The sequence below is a fragment of the Pan troglodytes genome, chromosome 3 (genome assembly GCF_028858775.2).
Source record: "Pan troglodytes isolate AG18354 chromosome 3, NHGRI_mPanTro3-v2.0_pri, whole genome shotgun sequence".
Lineage (NCBI taxonomy): Eukaryota > Metazoa > Chordata > Mammalia > Primates > Hominidae > Pan > Pan troglodytes.
This window is the reverse complement of record NC_072401.2, coordinates 20737918-20762532: the sequence shown is the minus strand read 5'-3', so window position 1 is coordinate 20762532 and position 24615 is coordinate 20737918. Positions and strand designations below refer to the sequence as shown.

Sequence of the window (24615 nt, the reverse complement as noted above, 5' to 3'; positions counted from 1 at the left end):
AAACCTCTGTCTCTTGGGTTCAAGCAATTCTTGTGTGTCAGACTCATGATGTAGCTGGGATTACAGGCACGTGCCACCATGCCCAGCTAATTTTTGCAATTTTAGTAGAGACAGGGTTTCGTCATGTTGGCCAGGCTAGTCTCAAACTCCTAGCCTCAAGTGATCCACCTGCCTCAGCCTCCCAAACTGCTGGGATTACAGGCATGAGCCACCACACCCAGACAATATGTGGGTACTTTCTAAAGACAAAAAACAAACAAACAAAAATGAGAAGCATCATATACAGTTCTGTGAATTTCAGGTAGGTGTCTTTAAATATTGACAAATGCAAACACCATGAAATGGTAGAAAAAAAAAAGAAAAAAAGGATTGGTGTCCGTGGACCAGGTAAAGACCAGGCAGCACAGAGTCTTGGGAGGACCTTCACACAGGAAGCCCACATCCCTGAGCCACAGTGAAGGCTCTCTCTCCATGGGCCAGGCAATCTTGGGCAAGTCACATAATATAGCTGACACCTGTCTCTTCACCTAAGTTTCTAAGGTAGTTTCCAGCATGGGAGGTGTATTATCCTTCTTATTCCCACAAGAAAAATAAAGGCCACATTAATACATCTATGCCTCTAGTTCTTCAAATAGTAGAAGATGGGAAATGGTTTCAGGAAGAAAGCTAAGAATTGATGCTAAACCCTGAAAAAATAGTAATGCTCTTCCTTTCTTAAGTTCACATTACTATGCGTTAAGAACTTCACTTGATAATCACTAGTACCTCAAACAAAACGCTGAGGGAACCAGCTCTCATTGCTGTTTATTTAGGCTTTGTTAAAAATTTTAGTCTAGTTTCACCCAAACCCACCATACAATATACAACAGCTATTCATTGCAAATATCTTTTTAAATGTCCTTCCTCTTTTCCTAACAGTTTCATCCTGAATTATGACTTTGGACTATGGTATTATTTTTGTAACTGATCTCTAGGCTTCCAGTCTGTTTCTTTCAATTCATAGTCATAATCTTCCCAAGGCATGATCTTAATCAGATCACCCCTGCCTATCAAATAAAGTCTGAATGAAGTTCTTAGTCTGGCATCTCAGAGTCTTTAAAACAGCTTGAATGGACTTTCCTTCCTTAACCTAATATTGCAAACTTATGAACTTTTTCCCAGTCAATGAGCACACCTTTTAACCATGTCAACTAAGTCATCCTTTCTATACAGACTTTTTCCCCCCTCTTTCTATACAGACTTTTTTTCTCCCTCTCATCCCTTTGGAAACTACAGAAATCCACTTAAAGTGAAGTCTCTATTGCCTTTGCAGATACCCCATTCAGAAAGGATTTTTGCTCTACGGTCCTGTGGGACCCACATGTTGCAAAATTACTCAGACCATGGGATGGAGTCATTATCATTGTATCAATACTCAGTCATATAATACATTATCACTGTATCATTACTCAATCATATAATAAATACGGCAGCTTCAAGTAGACCAAAAAAGAAAAAAGAAAAAGCTAGGAAGCTGTCACTCTTCAAAAAACAGACAAATACATTAGCTAATCCCTAACCAAATAATCTTATTTTAACGAGTTTGATATAGAGAAATAATACATGTGTTTTAAAGTAACCATCACATCAGACAGCACATAAACAGCTGTGATTTTATCATTGCTAATAAAAAAGACTTCTAAAGCTCAAAACTAAAAAATTTCCATAAGCACTGTCTACCTAGTACTATGCCAGAGTGTTTCTCCTTCTTCTCCTTCTCCGTCTCAGTGCTCCTCCTTCTTCTTCTTTTGAGACAGGTCTCACTATATCACCCAGAAAGCTACTCTCAAACTCCTGTCCTCAAGCGATCCTCTCACCTCAGCCTCCCAAGTAGCTGTAACAAATCTATGAATTAATTAGTATTACTTTCATTTTACAAAAGAAAATACTAAAGCTCAGAATGATTATTTTTCCTAAATAGTCACACGTTGAGTAAATGGCTGCAACGATTCTAATCAAGATGTTCAGACACAAAACGTGTCTCTTTTATTAGAAACCTACAATTCATTATTTCTATCCCAGAGGCAGAGCAGACATGACGAGGTTGTTTTAGATCTACAATTTAGAGAAAGCCAATGAATGGGGAAAACAGAATTCATCATAAACTACTCATCTGAAAGGAGAATTGGCTAACGAATCTTGAAATTAGTGTATCTGCTTTCCCTAAAATGTACTGCATTGGGATGGATTTGCACCAAACCTGAAGGCAAATCTCAGCCATAGTCCAGCCATAGTCTATCCATTCTCCTCTTCAGCACATACGCAGGAACACCTGATACACACAGGACGCACACACATGCACACACACACACACACACACACACACGGAGGTGCGCAGGAGCTCTAGGATGTTTCTACCCTAAGATCATTTAGTCCCGTCTTCAGGCATCTCAAAATGAGATCAAAAGAAAGCTGCAAATTATTTTTGGAAACTACCACGGCACTCGGCTTAGAGATTAAATCAAAGTTCTCTATAATTGTTTTGATTACATATTACTGCATCAGCAAAATTTTTTGAACATACGCCTTCACCATTTATAAATTACTTCTATTTGTATAGATTAGTATTATTGTACCAATATACGATACATTTTTTAAAATAGAGACATTTCAAAGTTGAGAGAAAATGTGAATAGAACTTAAACAGAAAATTTTTAACATTTTTGTTCCTACATTTAGGACCATGCAATTACACATAGCACTGCTGTAAAAAAAAAAAAAAAAAAAAAAAAAAAAAAAACAAAAAAAAACTTATAAGAGGTTTCTTAGGAGCAGACATACCATAATGGTCAGAGTGCATGCTGGATTTCAGGCCCCATTCTCCTCCTCCTCAGCCAAACACTCGTATGTAGTGTGCAATCTGCACTCCAGTGATAAGATCACTAAAAAGTAGATTAACTTGGACAATCCTTGAAGAATGTGCATAACACACTGAACGCACTGAATTACAACTATTTACTGAATGCTTTTCCAGGAACGACTTAGATATCTGAGGAACATCACACAAGTGCAAGACATGCATTTATTAATTCATTCATTTGGAAAAGTATCTCTGGTGTCTAATATGCCAGGCATTGTGCTGGGCAATGGGCAAACATATCGAACTAAATTCAGTCTCTACTTTTAAGCTCAGTGGAGAGCCAGATGAAAAAAACATAGTTGGGTGCTGACCACATTAACAGGATGCTGGGCCACCCCTGGATTGGGAGGGACACCCAATCCAGCCTTGACTGAGTAAAGGCCAGTGAAGATAAATTTTAAGCTTAGCCCTAAAAGAAGGAAATGGGCATAATAATTTAAGCTAGGGACACAGAAGCTGTCCCTGCAGACTTTATGATTTTCTGATATATAGGTTATTATGAAAAATGATACAGAAAAAAATAAGATATTAATACAAATGCTAACCTTTCTTCTGTATATCATGAGTGTAATCAGAAAAAAAAAAAAACATGAAAACAGGCTGACAAAACAGTATTTTTTAGCATTTATTCAACACATATTTACCAAGCAACCACCATATGCCAGACACTGGCAAAACAATGATGAGTGAAAACCCACCCCTGTTTTCAAGCTCTAGTGAAGAAAGAGTATTCATAAGTAATCACACAAATACACACATATAGTCGTCCCTTGGTATCCATGGGACACTGGTTCCAGGACCCCGTGCTCTAGGCTATAGGGATTCCAAACTCTAAGAATGCCAAAGTCCCTTACATGGCCTAGTATTTGAATAGAACCTAACACATCCTCTCATAGACTTTAAATTATCTCTAAACTACTTACAGTAACTAATGTAATGTAAATGCTATGCAAATTGTTCTTATACTGTATAGTTTTTTGTATTTTTTAATGGTTATTTTTCATTTCTTTTTCATTTTTTCAAATATTTTTGATCTGCTGTTGGTTGAATCCACAGATGGGGAACCCACAGACACGAAGGGCTGACTGTATTTAAAAACAGTTGAGGAAAGTATCCTGATGCTGTGGGGATGTATAAAGGGAACATGGTTTAACCTGGGGGATTAGGTAAGGCTTCCCAGAAAAGTGTGTTCAAGCTGGAATATGAAGGTTCTAGACAGAGTAAAGCAGGGATATGGGAGAATGGCCAGGTGTAGGGAGGCAACTGGGAGATGAGTAGGTAGAGCAAGCAGTTCCACAGGCTAAAGAATCTGCATGTGCAAAGACCCTGTGGCGGTGTAGAGGGAGGCATATCGTAGGAACTGCATATGCCTGTGCAGCTGGAGCACAGAGAGAGACAGCAGAGTGAAAAAAGCAAGATGAAGCTGTAGAGAGGCAGGGTATACAGGCCTCAGAGGCCCACTACGAATGAGGGTTTATATCTTAACTAGAATGTCACAAACTGGGAAAGCCCTCTAACCTCTGTAGGTCACAAAGGGCTCCTCCCTCCTCCCCTCTCTCCCTTTCTTCAGAAAACACTGATTGAGCATCTGCCAGTCTACCTTGTGTGATATACTATTTTGAATACTAAGGATACAACAGTGAACAAAACAAAGTCTCTGTCCTCATGAAGCTCATAGTTTAAAGGAGGCAGATAAAGAGATCTCTAAAATTGCACAAATAGCATCTGCACCACAGGGTTTCTGTGAGAACTCTATGAGATTGTATGAGCATATAATTTATAAAATGTTAAAAAGAAAACACACCTTCATGGGTTTTTTTCTTGGATGAGGTGATAAGGCACCCATGTGGATTCATAATGTAAAAATTTGGAAATAGAAAACTGGAGTCTAGATGAGACAAAATAAAATAAAGACATCCTGACCAAGAAAATAACAATGGCAACAACAATAGTAACTACTCAAAAAGCAAGCTGGGCTTGCTGGCACTGGGTCATACACAGATTTTTTTTTTAATAGTCATCTCAAAACTGGAAATGTGGGTTTTATTATCCCTCTATGAGGAAATGAGTCACAAAGAAACCAAATTCTAAGAGGTTCCATTTTATTCACAAAAATTAAAAATGCTGTAACAGAAAACTGATCCAAATTCCTGTGGCAAAAATCAGATGAAACATTAAAATTTAAGTTCTTAATTGGAGAGTACGGACATTGTTGGTTACTTCCCCATATCCATCAGCACCCCCTGCCCCACCTTTCTCTGTCCTATTAGAGTCCTGACCTGATTCACTTACACAACCATGCAAAAGTCTAGAGACGTATCTCAACTAGTTTAAATCAATCAACGCACGCCCTTTCTTTGGCAACTTCACCTAAGTTGGTTCAATTCAATTGAAAAAAGAGACTTGAAGTCTATCTTGAGGGGAGATATCTCCTATGCTCTCTTTTGCCCTCCCTTCTTCCCTTCTCTCTCTCACTGACTATGAACCAGGAAGCACAAGGCACACTGATGGCTGTTTTGACACCAAGAGCAAAGCCTTTGGACACTGACAGTGAGGCTAGAGAAATGAAGAGGGAGAAAGTAACTAAAAGCTATGGCTTGACCTACCTCTGAACTTCTTGTTTTTGTAAAATGATGAATTCCCTTATTATTGAAGCCAGATTTGGACAGGTGTCATTTATTTGCAGGTAATCCATTAACCATAGCCGTTCATTTTGTAACTTCAATGTTTTATGTCTTATTGTTAAATTAAAGGGAATACCTTAAAAGTGAAGGGCTTTATCCATAGGCATCCCCAATAAGCTGATTTACTAGAAAAATTATCCTGGGTATAGATCATCACCCAGCATTTCAGAAATTAAAGGGAAATTTCTTCATGTCATGCACATGTACAGAGCACATGCACTCAGTAATGTGTCAGTGTTTCTAATAAAAAACATCATAGTTAATATTTATTGAGAATTTACTAAGTGTAAGTGCTTCACTGACCTCACAGACTCATTCAATCTTCACAACAAGCCAATGAGGTAAGGAGCGTCCATCCACAGGTGAGGAACCCAGGCCTACACACCACACTGCTGAAGCCAAGATCAGAATCCCACCCTGTTTGCCCACAAAAACTTGGCTCTGTACCACAGCATGCTGACTCACACGCCATTTTTTTTAAATTCCCCGATAAATTACAATAATATGTTTCCATAACAAATGTGATGGCATACAATAACAGCCATGATTGTTTACCTGGAAATTCTATCGACTTACCAATTTGCACACATAAACACACTCTGTTATGTGCAACTATATGGGCTGTTTAAAAATCAGATACCATGTTACTGAAATTTTGTTTCATTTCAAAAGCAAGTTTTCTGTTTCAATAAAAGAAATTTGACTTGGAGGAAAAGAATGAAAAGTCCTAAAACTTAAACATCAATACATAGTTTTTTTTTTAAAAGAAAATTGTTTTTAAGAAAAGACCTTACTGAATTTATTTAGCAAGTATTTATCCAGCCTCTCCTATGTGTTTATTAGCCCTATATTAAGTGCTGTGGGAAGCATAAAGATGAAAAATACTTAGAATTTGCCACCAGTAGCTTGAATTCTAGAAGGAGAGAGATAGGGATATACTCACTATATGATCATTGTTACATAAAACTATGGAGACAATGGAGAGATGCTTCTAGGCACAACTGAAGAGTGAATAGGCTCAGATTAAACCCTCCAAACAAGCCTCACAGGAGAAAAACACATTTGAGTTTATCAGGTACAGTCTTTCCATCAACAAAAACGTTCCAACTAAGGACCAAGACCTAAGGTGATAATGAGATAAATAAATATGAACCCTGTTAGAACATTCCTTTGAGATGTATAAGACATCCTGTTAACAAAAAAGGGGATGGGAGGTGTTGTCAGGCAGTGAAGGAGCAGGAAGAAACACTCCAGGGAAGAGAGATGTTCTCTGCTAGACTCTCCGCTGTGAGAGGCTTCCTAATGGGTGGCATTGCTTGCCTGCGGCATTGATTTCATAAATGGGGTCACGGCTTCTTGGGTTCAATCAGGTAGGTCAGTAGAGCAGAGAAGGAGGGATCTAGTTCTTGGGCAGTGAATACACGTTTACTGGTAAAGAAGGCAGAAGAAATATCAGAGGCATGTCCATAGGCTCAAGAGTAGCTAGCTTCCTTGAGTCACTCCTGAAGTCCATGGTACAGTGAGAAAACACCAGGAAATAAGAACAATAGCTTGAGACCACTTAGACAACTTGAAGGCCAGCGTAGGAGTTTAGACAACAGCAGCTGGGTAAGTTTACAGGAAAATAATGGTTTCATTATTTACTAGCCCTAGAAAGGTGGGCTAGTAAGTGGGATAACCACTTTAGGCTTCAGTTATTTCATCTATAAAACTGAGATGGTGATATATATTTATCAGAGTACCTTTGAGTGTAATGCGTGGAAAAATGTTTTATTAAATCTAAACTGCTGTGCCTGTATACAAAATGATCTTTGGGCAAGGGACGTGATCTTAGCTATATTTATTTACTTAGAGATGAAGTCTTGCTCTGTTGCCCATGCTGGAGTGCAATGGCACGATCTCAGCTCACTGCGACCTTCGCCTCCCAGGTTCAAGCAATTCTCCCACCTCAGCCTCCCGAGTAACTGGGACTGCAGGCACACACCACCAAGCCCATCTAATTTTTTGTATTTTTAGTAGAGACAGAGTTTCACCATGTTGGTCAGGCTGGTCTCGAACTCCTGACTTCAGGTGATTCGTCCACCTCGGCCTCCCAAAGTGCTGGGATTACGGGCGTGAGCTGCTGCACCTGGCCTCCTAGCTGTGCTTTAGGAGGATACTTCTGGCCATTAGGCAGAGGACTGTATAGATAAAGAAATACAGAAGCAGGAAGTACAGTTAGGAAGCAAATTACTGAGAGGGAAAGGAGAAGATGGATGAACCAACTGCGGAGGTAGAACTGACAGAAGTTGAAAGTGGAGCTAAGGAAGGGAAAAGCAGCCAAGGGTGACATTAAACTTCAAGTCTGGAAAATGATGGGATGAGGGTGGGGGAGAGAGGATAACAAGCTCCCTGTAAGCACCTATGCACAATTAACAATGCATAAAGTGAGGTGAGGATTTAAAAGAGATTACCATGAGGATTATACATTGTATAGTGTTTTTATTTAATTAAAAGACCCTCTTATCCCCAGAACAGTTAATATACATGGTAAAGAACACTGCACTGTATTCAAATGCTAGCCTGCCATGTGGGCATTACATCATCTCTTTGGGTGTCAGTTTTCTCATCCGTAATTTGGTCCTCCTTCATATTATTGAAAAACGAATGAAGCACTATTAATATAAATAAGGCACTTGGAAGAGCCTCTGGATCATGTTCTCATTTTATGAGAGCTACACAACTGACTCCATCCTCACCATCACCACTTCCTCCAGTCAGAAAATAGTTCTCTTTGTAGAATGAAGACTGTATTAGGAGTAACGCAGGTTGGGCATGGTGGCTCATGCTTGTAATCCCAGTACTTTGGGAGGCTGAAGCAGGTAGATTGCTTGAGCCCAGGAGTTTGAGACCTGCCTGGGCAACATGGTGAAACACCATCTTCACAAGAAATACAAAAATTAGCTGGGCGTGGTGATGTGTGCCTGTAGTTCCAATTACTTGGGAGGTTTAGGAGGGAGGATCACTTGAATCAGGAGGCATAGGTTGCAGTGAGCTGAGATCACACCACTGCACTCCCTGGATAACAGAGCAAGACATCGTCTCAGAAAAAATAAAAATAAAAGAGTAAAGTGCAAAAGTTTCTATGTATTTGCTCTACAGCCTGCCTGCTGCAATACATATGAAGTATCAGTGTCAGTGTGCTTATCTCAGTTTTCTGATAAAGGAGGTGTTCTGATTTGGGGCAAGAAAAATAACAATGAGATCACCTGAGTAGTCTTTACAAGCTACAGGTAAATCAAGATCATAGGCAGAGCACACTTCCTGGATGCAAGCTTTGGCCTTTCCACTAAATGGCCTATCAGGTCAGGCTCAGCAAAGGGTTGTTAATCTTTGTTGCAGATGATGAACTCACCACCTTCCAATGTCATAGGCCTCATCATTGTCTCACTCCCATGATCTCGCCCTCTTATGATACAGTTCTGTATTTCCCAGCTGAGCTGTCATGATTCACAGAGGAGTGTATGGCTGGAGTTGCTAAGATAAGATAATGGCCTTTTATGTGCAGACACTGAATTCTTCTCCACCCCTTGTATAGGGAAGACAATTTCAGTGGAAAGGAATAAATTGCTGGATGTAATACAGTGACCAAACACAAAAGCCTAATAAAAATGTCAGAAATACATGCCCTAGAATGGCCAAGAACGGTGGAAGCACACTAAATGATGTAAGCTATCCCTTAGAAACCTATGTAAAGACACAAAATGATGAGACTAAACCATCTCCCTCATTTGTTTCCTACTACATTAGCAATTTCAACTTTGTAGTAATTTTGTAGTAATATTGTTTTATTTGCAAATTAAGCAAAACAAAATCTCTCACACACATAAATGGGTAAAAATATTGGGAGAGAACTGACAAATAATATAAAAGGTGTTGTAGGACAGCCCTTTCTTCAGGATTTTGTAAACAGAATTAATATATTACAGTCAAAAAATTGGTACAAAAAGTCACCTATGCATAAGTGCTTAGATATATTGACTGAACAAGTGTACTGATGGCTACTCTTTTTAAACTTAAACACTATCAAGAAAGAACATATGCAAAGATATTAAAAAGATGATGCTTCACATGCTGTCTTTCGCTTATTTACCATGAAGGATGATTCCATGGTTCCTTTGTTCTCCCTACCCTTTTCCTTCAACCTATGAATATTTGAGCACTCAGTGCATGTGAATACTGCTCTGTGGTGAAGGGAGAGGCATATGTATGTCCAAACCCTCACAGAATGTATAACCTATGGAAGGGATTTGGTTAGTAAGCTAATAATGACAATATAAGAATTAGCAGTTTCTATAATACACTAGAGTTAACTAAAGCAGCACATTTTTAAGTCCCCAGGCTAGAGGTTTGTGGATTCATTATGTTAAAAAGTAAGTGAAAACATCTGCATATGGGAAGGTGTCCATCATTTGGTACTGCACAGCAACACAAGGAAAGGGGCCCCACTCTCCAGGCAGGGTGGTGGCACTCTCTGAATGGCAGCAAGTTGCCCACCTAGTAAACACTGGAGCTAGGATTCCAATTCTGGCAGGTTGTTGGAAGGCCCTCATTCACTCACTCAACCTGTATTTCTTGTACATCTACTGTTACTGTCTACGTTCACAACGCTTCCACATTAATTGGAATTGAAAGACAACATAAGCAAAATACACACTACGATATATACATGGTATGGAAACCAAAGGAGAAGAATAGATCAGGGAAGGGGAATGGGAGGGTTTGGGTATTCTGCTTCTTTAAGAAGAGGGAGCCAAAACTGATTAAGAATAGATCTTTAGGCACAGTAAAAGCTGAAGATTAAATGTGTGTGCAAATATTGGGTATAATTTGAAGTAAATTATTTATATTGTTTATTTAATATCAAGCTTTGAAATAGTTTTGATTGAGTCATACTCTAATTTTATGATTCTGTTTTCATTTGTGTCTTTTCTCTCAATATTAACAATAAATAAAAATTGGTGACCCCAAAGCAACTTACTGGGGGAACTAAGAGATGAGATGGTAATTTTCAGTAATGATTAATATTAAGTGTCCTGGTGAGAAGCATCATTCAGGTGTATTTTTTAAAAGTTGCCTTTGGAGATTTATAATCATTTCTTCCATTTGTTTTTTTTCCTGTGTCTAAACCCTCATATCTAAGTTATTTTGTCTTCTAATACTGGAAAGATTGGTCTTGGCAAAAATACTGAACAAATTAGTTTTGCAATGACTTCAAAGTCCACCAATCATCTCCAAATTGTACATAAAATAAAAGCTTTTGGCTCCAACACCCTCTCTATAGAGTAAGAAAGACTCCTGCAAGTTCACACCAGCTTAGATGATGCACCCCTCATTGTGTTGCTAAAGAATGCTGTGCACAGCAGGTGTTCCACAAAGGACTTCTGGTGCTTCAATTGGCTGAGGCAGGGAAGAGAGAGACAGTTAAGCTATAAAATGTTAAAGTCCTTAAAATAGTAGTTGAATGACTTTGTGTGTGTGTGTGCGCGCGCGTGCACATGCACACAGGCAACACACACATATAAACAAATACCTAAAGCAAATAGTGGTGCTAAGTTAATGAAATTGTTAGAAAATATTCTAAGTTCTTCTATTTCTCAAGGCTACAACAGAATGCCGAGTTCACCTTCAAAGATGGATTGAAAAGAACAGATTTATAAGCCAATGCACTATTAAAAGTCTTACACGTGACAACGTTGGCACAAAAAAAATAATATATGTCAACCCCATATGTCCTAAATGGTCTTTAATAAAATCTCAATCAGAAGTAATAAAAAGTAACTATTCTTTGGAAAAGCTAAAGACTGGTTTTGCTCTCTGGATTATCAAGAACAAACAGGAATAGTTAAGAAAGAAGAGAGGCCTCTATAGTTAAATAACTTGAAAAACAAATTTTAAAAGGTTAAACAGATTTATTTATTGTAGTATGCCTTTAAGATTAACACACAAGTGTACACTGTAGCCACCACAGGTGATATGACTTTCATTATTTCCCAACACATTTGACCACAGAACACTTTTCTCTTGAACCACTGGAGTGCACACTGGAGGTATCACTTCTTTGAAATATAATATAAAATTAGTATAGTAATAAATAAAAGGTATTACATATTCTTGAGAATTGAAGATAAGAACTATACTTTTAAAAACCTAAAACTGAATCATATTATTTTTAAAAAACAACCCAAATGAGTATCTGGTAATAGATATCACACTCATGATTGGGGGTATAATAGTTATTTGGAAATAACAAAACTTTTTATCAAAACATGTTTACCCACACTTGAATAGTGTTCTTCAACCCAGGTGGCTTAATTTAGAAAACAGAGAAATATCTGGACTGTAATGTTGTTGTTTTAAACCACTTTTCTCTTTTTAAATTAGAGACCACTTTTCTCTTTTTAAATTAGAGTATGGCTTCTAAATGGGAAAGGATTAAAGAATAACATTTGTCCATCTGAATAAAAATCAATTATATTTATAGTTCATTATTACCCCTCTGTCATATTTACTTGAAGTTCTTCATCTGATTTTGATGGAGTTTCCCATTTTACGGCAACAGAAAGGTTCTGATGAATCAGAAAAGCACAAAATATAATGTTGGTAACAACAGTTATTCCTGCATGCCATGCTTCCCTGGGAGATTGACAAGAACTAAGGAAAAATTCTTTTCCAACCTCGTTAGACGAAAACTCTTGCTCTGAAATATGATGATGGATATACCTTGTGAATTTTTAACATAATTATTGTAGCTACAAGCGTTATTCTCATTCATACAACTTTGCTTTTTCAAACACATTATTTGCTGCAGTAATTTCCCACATCAACTAAATTCCAAGGGATGGTGTGGTGGGAGGGGAGAGGAGAAAGAGTATTTCCTTTTATCAAATGTAACTATGTTGCTTTCTCATTCCCTCACGTTCCTGTGTAATAAAAGAAGAATCCAGGGTGGTCACTTGGAGTACCTGATTAACAACTTTCCTTGAAACTATTCATTAGGTGTGGAATTCATTCCCCTTCAACAGAGGGAAAGAAAACCCACACCAAGTCAGAGAGAAGCTCTCCTCTTAGAAACAGACTCCAGATTCCTTTGCCTTCAGGGTATTCAGGTTCCACACATTCTGTTCTCCTCAAAAAGTCAGGAAAATTAATTGTCCCGGGTGCACAATGCATTTCCTAGGGAGAATTACAGAAAATGATGGTCCCTGCTTCCAACCTATTACAAAAAAAATTATAACGCAAATATGAACATATAAACCTTTATTAACCAAATCCATTATATTATCTTGATTTGCCCTGTTTAATTTTTAACTTATTTCTTCATGCTACCACTAGCGATGTTTGAGAGACAGGTGATTATTAAAACTACCTCAGTTGTACACCACTTACCTCATACTGAGAGATTATCAAGTATCAAGATCACCACTGAATAAGGCATAAGCATCAAATCTCCTTTAATCATTTTTTTAACCAGCTGGGCGCAGTGGCTCACGCCTGTAATCCCAGCACTTTGGGAGGCCGAGGCGGGCAGATCACCTGAGGTCTGAAGTTCGAGGCCAGCCTGACCAACATGGAGAAACTCCATCTCTACTAAAAACACAAAAATTAGCCAGGCGTGGTGGCGCATGCCTGTAATCCCAACTACTCAGGAAGTTTAGGTAGGAGAATCGCTTGAACCCAGGAGGCGGAGGTTGCAGTGAGCTGAGATCACGCCATTGCACTCCAACCTGGGCAACAAGAGGGAAACTCCGTCTCAAAAAAAAAAAAAAAAAAAAACTTTTTTTAATATAAGCCTTCAAACAATTCACATTTAATAGCAAAGCCATTCAAAATGTAAGCTAATAATAGAGAGAATAATCTCAAATCACTTATCCACAACCTAATTATCTAATTCCTGGTTTATTACCATGAATAACTCCACCACTGTAATTATTCCAGGGCCTGTGTAGAGTTCCCTGTAAATTTTTGAAAAACAGAGAGAACACATCTTAGATGTATTTTGATCTCCTTCCTTTCCCTCAATTATCTTCACACATTCCCTAGAGGCTTGGAGGCCTTCTGCTAAATTCTGGTAATATGATGGTGAACACATTGGGCAAGGTCCCTCTCTTAACTGACTTACTACATACTCACATATAAACACAGAAACTGATCCTCAAAAAAAAGCCAGTATCTTTGCTCAGCAACTGCAGCTAGTGATCAGCAGAGCTAGGAATGTAACTAGTAAAAGCCTTTTGTTTTTTTTTTTTGTTGTTGTTCTTTTTTTTGAGACAGAGTCTCGCTCTGTCACCCAGGCTGGAGTGCAGTGATGCAGTCTCAGCTCACTGCAACCTCCGCCTCCCAGGTTCACGCCATTCTCCTGCCCCAGCCTCCCGAGTAGCTGGGACTACAGGCGCCCGCCACCACGCCCAGCTAATTTTTTGTATTTTTAGTAGAGACGGGGTTTCACTGTGTTAGCCAGGATGGTCTCGATCTCCTGACCTCGTGATCCGCCCACCTCTGCCTCCCAAAGTGCTGGGATTACAGGCGTGAGCCACCATGCCCAGCTGTAAAAGCCTTTTGACTTCTGATCCAGTGCTTTCTTCACACCTCAACATATATCATCCCAAATTCAATCTATTGGTAGTGTCTTTCTCAGGCTTAATTTCCAACTATTTCATCAAAAAGATATTTATTAGCCGACCTGTACTAGGCTGGATGCTACATATGAAACAAGGACAAATATAAGACAGCAATCTTGGCAAAGTTAATACACAGGTTACGATTAAAGAATTATATGTGACAACCCATTATGTGGGACAGGAAACACTGATACAGTTTTAATGATAAAAGGAAGCAAAAAAAGTAAGTACATGCCACTTATTATATGCCAAGTACCATAGTACTTGGAAATAATTCCAAGTACTATGGAATTATTTAGGAAATAATCATTTAGGAAATAATTTACTCCACACATCACTTCCATAAGAAACATACTCCTAGTATCCTCATTTTACACAAGGAAAAACTGAGGCACTTGGCAGGTAATTGAGTGATATTCCCAAGATGACACATTCAGTGACTCAAACCCAGGCGGTCTGAATCAACTGTCTGTACCACATTATAATGTACCACAGAATCAATAGTCTGTACCATATTATAATGAATGATCATGTGGAGGTAACTAAAACCATTGAGAAAGCTTTAGTAGAGGAGCTGAGGCCTGTATGAGGAGGAAGGAGGAAAGAAAGAAGTCCAGAAATAATGCTGGGAATTTCCAGGCAGCAACGGGAAAATCTGCTTGTTGAGATACGGTAGATCTGCTATGACAGCATGATAACGTTGAAGAGGTAATGCAGAACTACATTATGGTGGGTCATCAAAGCCAAGTGAAAGAGTGTGATATAAATGGGAGGGTAATTTTAACTAATCACTGCCAAGTAAAATACAGAGTATTTCTCGAAATTTTATTTCCCAACCTCAATACATGAAATGACTTAGAGTAACTGTCGAATATATTTGTTAGCACAGATTGTATTTAGAAGTTATTCCTATTTTTTTTAAGAGGCAAGCCTGGAGAGTTTATCTAAAATAAATACTGAAATATTTCTTTTTAGTTTCTGAGCAGAGATTTCAAAAAAGGAATGTATGAAATTCTAACACTGACTTTCTCCGTATAAAAGCACAGTATTGACTTCCTTAGTATAAAATACATTTATCTATGTTAAATGGAATTTCCTATAATTTCCCTAAATACTTATTATTCTTCTGTACGTTTCTTAAGCACTCAGTATGCCCACCTCTCGCTTCCCCCTCCACACGCCCTCCCCCCACCGCCCCCCACCACTGGCATCACCCAATTGGCTTGGAATATCAGTTGGTATGACAAACTATACCATTTAGAATACCCTGGCTATTATATTAAATAACCAGGTTTTGTTACTCCTCTCTTTCTCTTGTCTTTCACTCTTTTATACTTCTGGACAATGTTTTGTGTTTTTTTTTTGTTTTTGTTTTTGTTTGTTTGTTTTGTCTTGCAACTAACTCAACCAGAAGGTTGGTCCTTATGTAAAGAAGATAAAATGTTTAAAGCAATATTCCTATTTCTGGGTTTTTGTGACAAGAGGCTGGGTAGAAAAGTCGCTTTGGGAAGAAAAAGATCAAAGTGTGTTAAAAAAAATTAGGAAAGTTTGCAGAAAGGTTGAAACTTGATAGAAGTAAGTAGAGCATATAACATCATACAAAGTGCCTACATAATTGCTCAGTAGTGTTTTGTAAGTGAGGGTATAATCCTTAGTTAAAAGCAGGGCTTTTTATTGAGAGATTTTAACAACATTCCATTTTCCATGCACTTCTTTATCATGAATAAGACAGAGAGTGGGTTTTATCCTGAGGCATTTGAATTTAAACAACAACAACAACAACAAAAAAAAAAAAACAGATAAGCATTTCTGTTTCAGTGTGAACATAAACAGTGTATTTAGAAAAAGACTACATCATAATGACATGTTCATTTCTGGAAAAATTAAGAAAGATTTTACTTTAACAGCATGTAAACTGGTAAATTTTTTTTAAGTTTCATATATTTGAACATAAAGCTTCATATTCAGATAAAATGGGAATAAAAAAGATGTAAACTTTAAAGATAGTTTTAGAGAGGTATCCTTAAAGTGTTACTGACTATGCAGCTACTCTTGACAGTACACATTACATCTTCCAAATGTTATCACTCTGCCTCAAGACCATTCCTTTTTGGTTAACTGTCTCATAAAAGAGCAAGAGTAAATAAAAGCATTTTATGACGTCTAATCTTTTAGTTATTTCTAATTAAGTGAATCTGAGTTTTCATATTAATGGCATTATTCTTCCCTATTGTGTGTGTGTGTGTGTGTGTGTATATATATATATATATATATAAATTTGGATATAGCTACATCATGATGAAAGATATCTTTCATCATGATGTAGCTATATCCAAATTAATGATTAAAAATAATAGAATAACGACATAACTTACCAATAGAATATGCTTGCATATGAATACCTACATTGAGGCAGATTCTAAACAATGTAACTACAGTGGTAGTTTAACAGATGCAAAATGTTTAAGTCAGTGTTCTAAACATTTTAAACTTCTTAAGATAAACTAATCAGTAATTTCAAATGTTTTACCCTAGAAAATGTATAATGTAAATTCAATCATATTTATATACTGTTTACACAAAAGTAGTGTCCAATCAAAATGTATTTTAATATATTAGTCTAGAAACTTATGAGAAGAACACCAGATTTAAAATTTAATTTAAATTAATATTTTTTTAAAGGGTCAAGGTTAAACTGTTTGTCTTCCTTAAAAAGTTTATAATGTCTTTTGTGTCTTTACTTACAAAAAAATTCTCAATGAAACTTGGATATTAAAACCTCCCAGGAAACCGACAATAAAAGCTGCTAAGAATTTCACAAGTTTTTTTCCCCTTAGGTGTTAATTAAATGATCATTTAACACTGAAATGTAAACACAACATTTTCATCTCCTGACAGCACAGCCTATTATAAATCCGGGGTAATAAAAGTCTTGGTGTTAATGCTCTGAACCAAGTTCCCACAACACTCTAAGATGCCTTGTCGTGTCTAAGGTTAAGCATCTAGACACAAAACAAAGCTTGCGCCTACTCGACTTCCAGTCCAATTTTCCCATCGCCCAGTGACCTAGGTAACACTTTGAGCAATAAAGAATAAATTTAATTTCTCCAGCATTTTGTGAGGATTAGGAACAATTGTTGGCTTGCAATGACTTTTTATCCTTGGATTCTTTTTCCTCCAGAGCATTCCTCAGGTCCCAAAAGAGAATTCTGATGGTTTAAGACATAGAACAAACAGAACTTTAAATTAGGCTTTTTTCAATCAATTGGAACTGTCGGAGGGGAAGCAATCAACCTTTCTCTGTGCTGTTCTCAGCTATTCACATACTTCAAGCTTTAATCTTTCACTAGTAGAAGAAACCTATCATGATGGGGCAAAGCTATTTTTTCCAATTCTGTTTCCAGATTTACTTATTTCTCTTTTAAGTTTTTGTTTGTTTGTTTTGTTTTTAACACTTAAATCAAGTTGCCATACTTTGCTATAAACTTTCATTTGGGGGATGTTTCAAGAGACACAGATGTTCTCTTAATAACATTTCACACCTCTATGCTGTACCCTAGGCCATAGGTGTTGTCAAGGACTGGTCTTTTTACTCTTCACTGCTTCCTTCTCTAAGATTTAGTTTCTTTTAAAACTTCCATCCAAAGGTTTCTTATATCAAAATTTATAAAATATTTTAAGGTTAACCCTCCAGAAAAAATTCAGTGATTATAATCAACTCAGTTATAGGTAACATGTAATGAATGGATATACACCATATAGATCTATGCTACTTTGAGAAGTACTAGAATTGTGGAAAAAAGAACAAAACAAAATGACTTCTGGTTCAAACTTGTCTCATAATGTAACATTATTTAGATTTAAAGTGCTAAAAGATTTGCAATTTTTACTGGATTTTGACATAATTAGTAGTCTAAAAATACACTTAAAATCACCTATGCAATTTATATAAAGATGACAATGTTCCATAGATCAAATCATATGTACATATTACAAAGCTAACAGAGTAATCTTATATTATTTTAAAAAATAAAATTTTTATTAGTAGTGAAAGTGTTCCTTAGCAACATATGTAAATCTTCTGAGCAACTTTCAGAATACTTTACCTATAGTTTAAGGAGTTTACTCAGCATTTTCTAACATTTGTATTTTTCCTTCATTTGTCATTCAGAAAAACACATCATTAAAACAGCAATCTAAATATATGCACTAACAAATAGTTCCTGAGTCACAGTCTTTTTGTTTCTATCTGTAATTTATTTTATAGATGAATTTTAAAACTATATGAATCATCAACTGGGAGAGCATGAAGAGATCTCATTAAGAATATCCTGGCCCTAATGTACCTTCTGCAGCCAAGTAAAGCGAAATAACATGGTACAAATGCACATTTTATGTCAATTTGCTGTGGTAAGATAATTAATGTGACTACACATATTTACGTGTTACTACAGTAAGGATAAATGCAAGAGGGCTGTGCAATAGTATCAGGAACTTTGCTGACTGAGGGCAAGTTGCAAGGACATCTGAGTGACTATCATTTCCATCTTGCTTGCAATGAAAGGATGACAATAATATAATTATAGTTTCTATCATACTTGAACATTTACAATGTTCCTTTGAATATGGTATCTAAATTTTACTGTGCTATCCCCAGAAAGTAAATAGTATGATCCTTCCCATTTTACAGATAAGAAACCTCAAGAATACGGTTGTCTACTGACTTCCAAAGTTAACAGAACTGCAAGTATCTGAGTAGGCATTTAAACACTATCATTTTACACAACCTCCCTTAAGATAGAAAGTAAATTGATTTCAGTGTCTTAAAACATAAAGCAAATACATTAAAATTACCTAAATATAACTAAAACCCTACCAACCCTTATTCCTAGAAATAATGTTTACGTAAATTTCAGTCCCCAAAATTGTAACCTTGAGATTGTAGTGGCAATTTCATTATTTAAAAACTTTAAAATATTACCTGATTATGTGTATACGATATATTTTTTACATGAATATGATAGACTGAAATTCACATATTTGATCACTCTCAATGAACTCTCTAGGCATTAATTCACACAGTATAGGTCAGATGTTAGCAACAGCTGAGGCCCACAAATACCACATATTATATAGAGCCACATATTTTGTTAGTTTCCCTTCTGAGCATTGATCATAGTATTCTACAAATTCAAGTTGGCAGTCCATAAGTACTTGTTGGTGGAGTTAGAAACATTTGCACTTGTGAAAGCAGTCGTTTAAATAAGTACAGCTGAGTGAAAAAAAACACAGAAACTTTCTTGCATTCTTGCATTTGATTTTCTTACGCTATGAGCTATGCTGTGGATTTCACACTCAGAAGGTCCACTCTGTGTGTTGGTAACAGCAGAAACCGGACAATTGTTAGCTTTCTTTAGCAACAAGTCTATTAGTAATTCCTTTGAAGTAAAAACCATCAACACTAGATCTGGCAAAATCTCAAATATGATCTTAATCTTCATTGGATTTAGGATGTCTAAATCACAGGATTACACGTTGATTTAAAAAATAAAAGTAGAAGTAGGTCCTGCTCACGGCTTTGCACTTTTCTTTCTTTCATGACAAGTGGTAATGGCTATTTTGAGTTGTGTTCAGATGTCCATATATCAAGTCTGTTGCCTATCTATTTGAAAATAAAGTTTTGGTTAAATAGTGGTAATTTTTTTTAAATGCAATACTCCTTGTATGCCTCTATTTTTTAAGTGGCAAAAACATAGTCCCTTGGGCCCAATAAGTAATTAAAAACTTACCTTAGTAATGAAGGACTTGGTGTTTTAATCACTGAAAGTGAACACTTTTCTAAGTTTTCTCTCTCGATACAGAGTCAATCTGTTCCCCTTAGCAAAGTATCAGTATATAATTCAGATAGTGTTTCCTTACACCAAATTAGAACACAGACGCCACCTTCGACGGAACTTTCACCCTTAGCACATGAAGCTCTTTGGCAGTCTCAGCAACAGAAATCAGCGGTAGCTATCATGGCAGCGCGCTAGATGAGTAATGATGTCGGTCTGGCTGAACAACAGTAACCGTAGCAACTGTAACCTGCAATTCCTGCACAATCACAGTCGGATTTATTGTGGCAGGGGCCAAACAGGCCAAGAGTAAAATGAAGCAGGAAACGATGGCACCTGACACCTCTAGTAGTCCACACTTTAATCAGAGCTGGCAGAAATTAATTCAAGAGAAATTTGTACATGGGCTCCTCTCTTGTATCCTGCTTTCATGGTTGACTCCAAGAAACCTATGAGACTAAACTGACATCCAAGAACTAGGGAGTTCGTTTTATAAAACATTTTATTAAATTAAGGTATATTTTGCTTAGGTGAAAAATGGATCATTTTGATTGTGTTGTGTCTACTGAAACACTTCAATGTTTGAGAAACCTAGGGGAATCAAACATTTAATTGACCAAGTTATCCTTTAAATTTAATTTGGTTCTCCATTATTTATAATGCCGTCCCAGAGTTACTATTTGCTCATTCAAGTTACAAACCCTGAACCCAACAGAGATTTAATTCAATACATCAAACACTTGATGAGAGCTTCTAAAGGTCAAGCCTTATACTAGACCCTGGGGACATTAAAAAAAAGTTTTCATAATACACGTCTAAGTAGCATTTATATGTATAATCATAAAAATAATTCTAAGATAATAATTGATAAGTATAATAATGGCTATATCTGCGTAGTGAGATAATAGATAATTTTTACTTCCTATTTTCTATTTTTTTCTGATTTTCCTAGATCTTTTTTACAATGAGCATGTGTTACTCTTATAACTATTAAAAAAACAAAAACTAAGTCTTCTATGGCAGTGATCGAAAGGAAAATAAAGACAGCTTAATTATATATATTTGTTATGCTGAACAAATTAATTGATTACCTTAATAAAAAAATTAAGTTTTCCTCTTAAGAAAGTCCCAATTATTATAGTTATCAAAAGCAATTTTGAGAATCTGAGATCCTATCTGACAGATAATGAATTATGACCTGGCCAATGAAATTAAGCAGTCAAAACCTATTTGTCTCAGGTAAGTATTCACTAGGCCATAAAGAGAGTCTTTGGCCTTAAAAATACCATTCCTAATGTTAGATAATTTAGTCGCTCCAAAACTCACTGGGGAATCATGAATGGCACTTGAGAACCAGAAATAAAAAGTTTTTATTCAAAGAAGTAGAGAAAATGAGTCCCTGGGACAGATGCAGTTCTTTTTGTTTGTTTGTTTAGTTTTGGTTTGGTTTGGCAGATAAAAGTGACAAATGAGTTTCTAAAAAGTGCTTTGGATACTTAAGCTTATGTTAGAAGTCTCAGTAAATATAATATACTCAAAGAAATAAACTGAAAACCACAAAACAAATATTTATAACCAAATGTCTAACCGCAGTACTACCAATGAAATTCCTCTTTAATGAGTCCAGATTAGTAGTCGCAAACTCATCAAAAAGTGTGAATCACTTACTCTTAAGCCTCTTTTAAGGTTACACTTATCAGGAAGATTTGTATTGGTACTCATAAATTTCAATCAATCATAATCAACTGTTTCAAAATTCCCTGCAATCTCTTCTTCAGTTAACCAGCTCCAGATTTCTTTAAAAATAATTTCCTCTACTCTTAGGTTCATAATAAAAATGCAACCTTGATTTTGGAGGAGGAGCAAAGGGGAAGATAGAGTCGATAAGTTAAGAAAACTTCATGCTGGCTTATTTTTTTTTTTTAACCTCCAACCTATCGTCCCTTATTTTAGTTTCCCTGGACTTGCACTTTCCATCTGTCAACAAGTGCTTGTAATTTTATTACACTGTCCTGTAGTTTATGCAGAGTTGGTATTATTTTACAGAGTTCTGTTAATGGACTGGATAAATGGTAATGCTATTTAAACTAGTCTCCTACTCCAACAAACACAGCTGCAACTGTACTACTATTTCTGAGCAAACATCTTGACCTGAACATGTAGTGCTCTCTCAACCCGTCCAAAGAGAAATTGGAGCAGACAGCAAAGGAAAAGCATATTTGGCCGCTAGCAGCAACCAAGTGTGTCAAATCATAATTCATATACAGTATACCCTCCTTTTCTTTTATATTGCATTTAGAGTCCATGAAAAGCATGTGTGCTTCTTCCCCTGGCATCTTATTTTCAACCACTAGTCAAAGGGTGATTATTTATTCCAAAGCTCAAAGAAAAGCAACACAATGTCCAGTATATCCAACTAGCTTTAATCTAAGCAAACAATGCGAAAAATCAAACTTCAGTGTATAAACTATGTATTAAACCAGTAAACATTTTTATTAGTGATATACCTGGGAAAACATAGTGTTAAGTATGAATAAAGTATAAAATAACTAAGAAAATAAAGAAATTGAAACATTAATTCGTATCTCGGAACAACCTATACAGAGGAAGTAAATCCTAAATTTGTTTTTTTATGAGTTCTGCATATAGTATGCCTCTACTGCATTAGACAGTAGGGGCAACTATGGCTTGCTATATATATATATAATATATAAATATAAATTATATATAAATATTATATATAAATTAATTATATATTATATTACATATAAATATATACTACGTATAATAATTATATATTATATAAATGTCAAAACATATATTCTATAAATATATATTTATAGAATACTTATATATTGTTTTACACATATTTATAAAACAATCATATATATATCAACTATCAAATACTTTCCTTGTCCTATCATTTTTCCCCATTATTTGTCAAAAATTCCATATCCTTTGTTCTGTCACTTGTTCTTCTTGTGAAAAAAATATGTTTTTAAATGAGCATTATAAAAGATGTTGTGCATATAGGTTTGTGCACATTTTCCCATCTGCTAGAATATTTGTTTCAGGTGAGCTACTTGGCATCTGTATCATATGAGAAAATGTGAACTTGTACCCTTGCTTTTCATAATTACACTAGCCAGTAGTGAGCTTCACAAGCACGTGTTCCTTTGTTTATTAAAGACTTCCAATGGCAGTTGTTTAATTTAATTAATTATCACCATCATAAACAAGTGGTCACATGCAGCTTATAACTTATCCTCTCGAGAGAAAAAGCACTCAACAATTCACCTAAGTCTAATTCAGATGAAGCAACAGTTCCTTAACTCAAATTAAGATTCCTGACATGAGGATGCAAATAAAAATTCCACCTCTAGTTTTCTATGTACATCCAGTGCCTAAATCTGATGTCAAATCTCATGTAAAGGGATACACTTTGTCAATATTGAGTGCTAGGCCATCAAGTTATATAACTCCTGAAACATAAAAATATTCACATCCCTCTTGTAACTAGTTCCACCTAACAAACACTGCTTTAGCTGTTATTACTCCCCAGGACAAATCCTTTGAGCCAGAAAGACACATAAAAAAATCTGAACACATTTTCTAGCTGCCTGTTTCCCCATTTTTCAACACGCATTTAATTAATTAGGAAATGCTGTCATAGGTTTTATGGATTCTGTTTCTTTAATTCACTTAAAGATTTCAAGTCTTTTTTCATACAGCAGCTGCATACAGTTATAAAATCATAACAAAACATAAAAGAAAATCTCTTGGTCTGCTATGAGATATTGTCAAAGACGGCAAAATGTCAAGGAGAATATAATTTGCTGATGAGGGATTCTGCAATGGATTATACCACCTTAAACTGGGGGAAATTAATCCAAGTCGATTCCTTAAAAATCTCCTCAGTCACCAATAACTAAAGGTGAAAGTGAAATACTATCAAAACCAATTCTATGGCCCTTTTTAGAAACTAAGCACAAATATTTAGATATAATTATCTACTGATATGCATATCTATAATCTTTATAGCAAACCTACACCCTATTTCCTAAGTAAAAATAGTTATTAGATAATTTTTGTTAAAAATGCAATTCCAAGGTTTCTTCATTTTATTTTTAAAATTTACTTAAATTGGTCCAATTGAGCAGCAGGGAACACAAAAAAGAAGAGAAAAATGTCAGGTGATTTTAGCTATCCTTAGAGGAACAAAGTCAGGAAAGACTCTGGAGAGATCTGGTATGTCAGCTGGGGAATATCTCCCTATAGTAAGTTAAGGTTGTTAAGGTTTCAGGAGGACGTAACAAAGATCCTGGCTATTCTTGGGGGTGAAGGGTGTGAGAGGACAGTCCTCCTACTTCTGGAATTGATAACCACATTGAACTAGTAGGCTACAAAGACAAGTTCAGAAAAAGGAACTATGCTCACTTTCTCTACAAACAGTACCATATGGGACACCCACCATCCAGGTGGGGGCTAATGGAGCAATTTACTCTATACATTCCAGCAGTTTTTTTCACAACATGCAT

At 36.2% G+C, this 24615-nt stretch overlaps 1 protein-coding gene across 2 annotated transcripts in view; it reads right to left on the bottom strand.

Annotated features, from left to right (window-relative positions):
- Nucleotides 1-24615, bottom strand: part of SLIT2 (slit guidance ligand 2) — a 369313-nt gene that overhangs the window by 326948 nt on the left and 17750 nt on the right. The gene's annotated exons all lie outside the window — the stretch shown is intronic.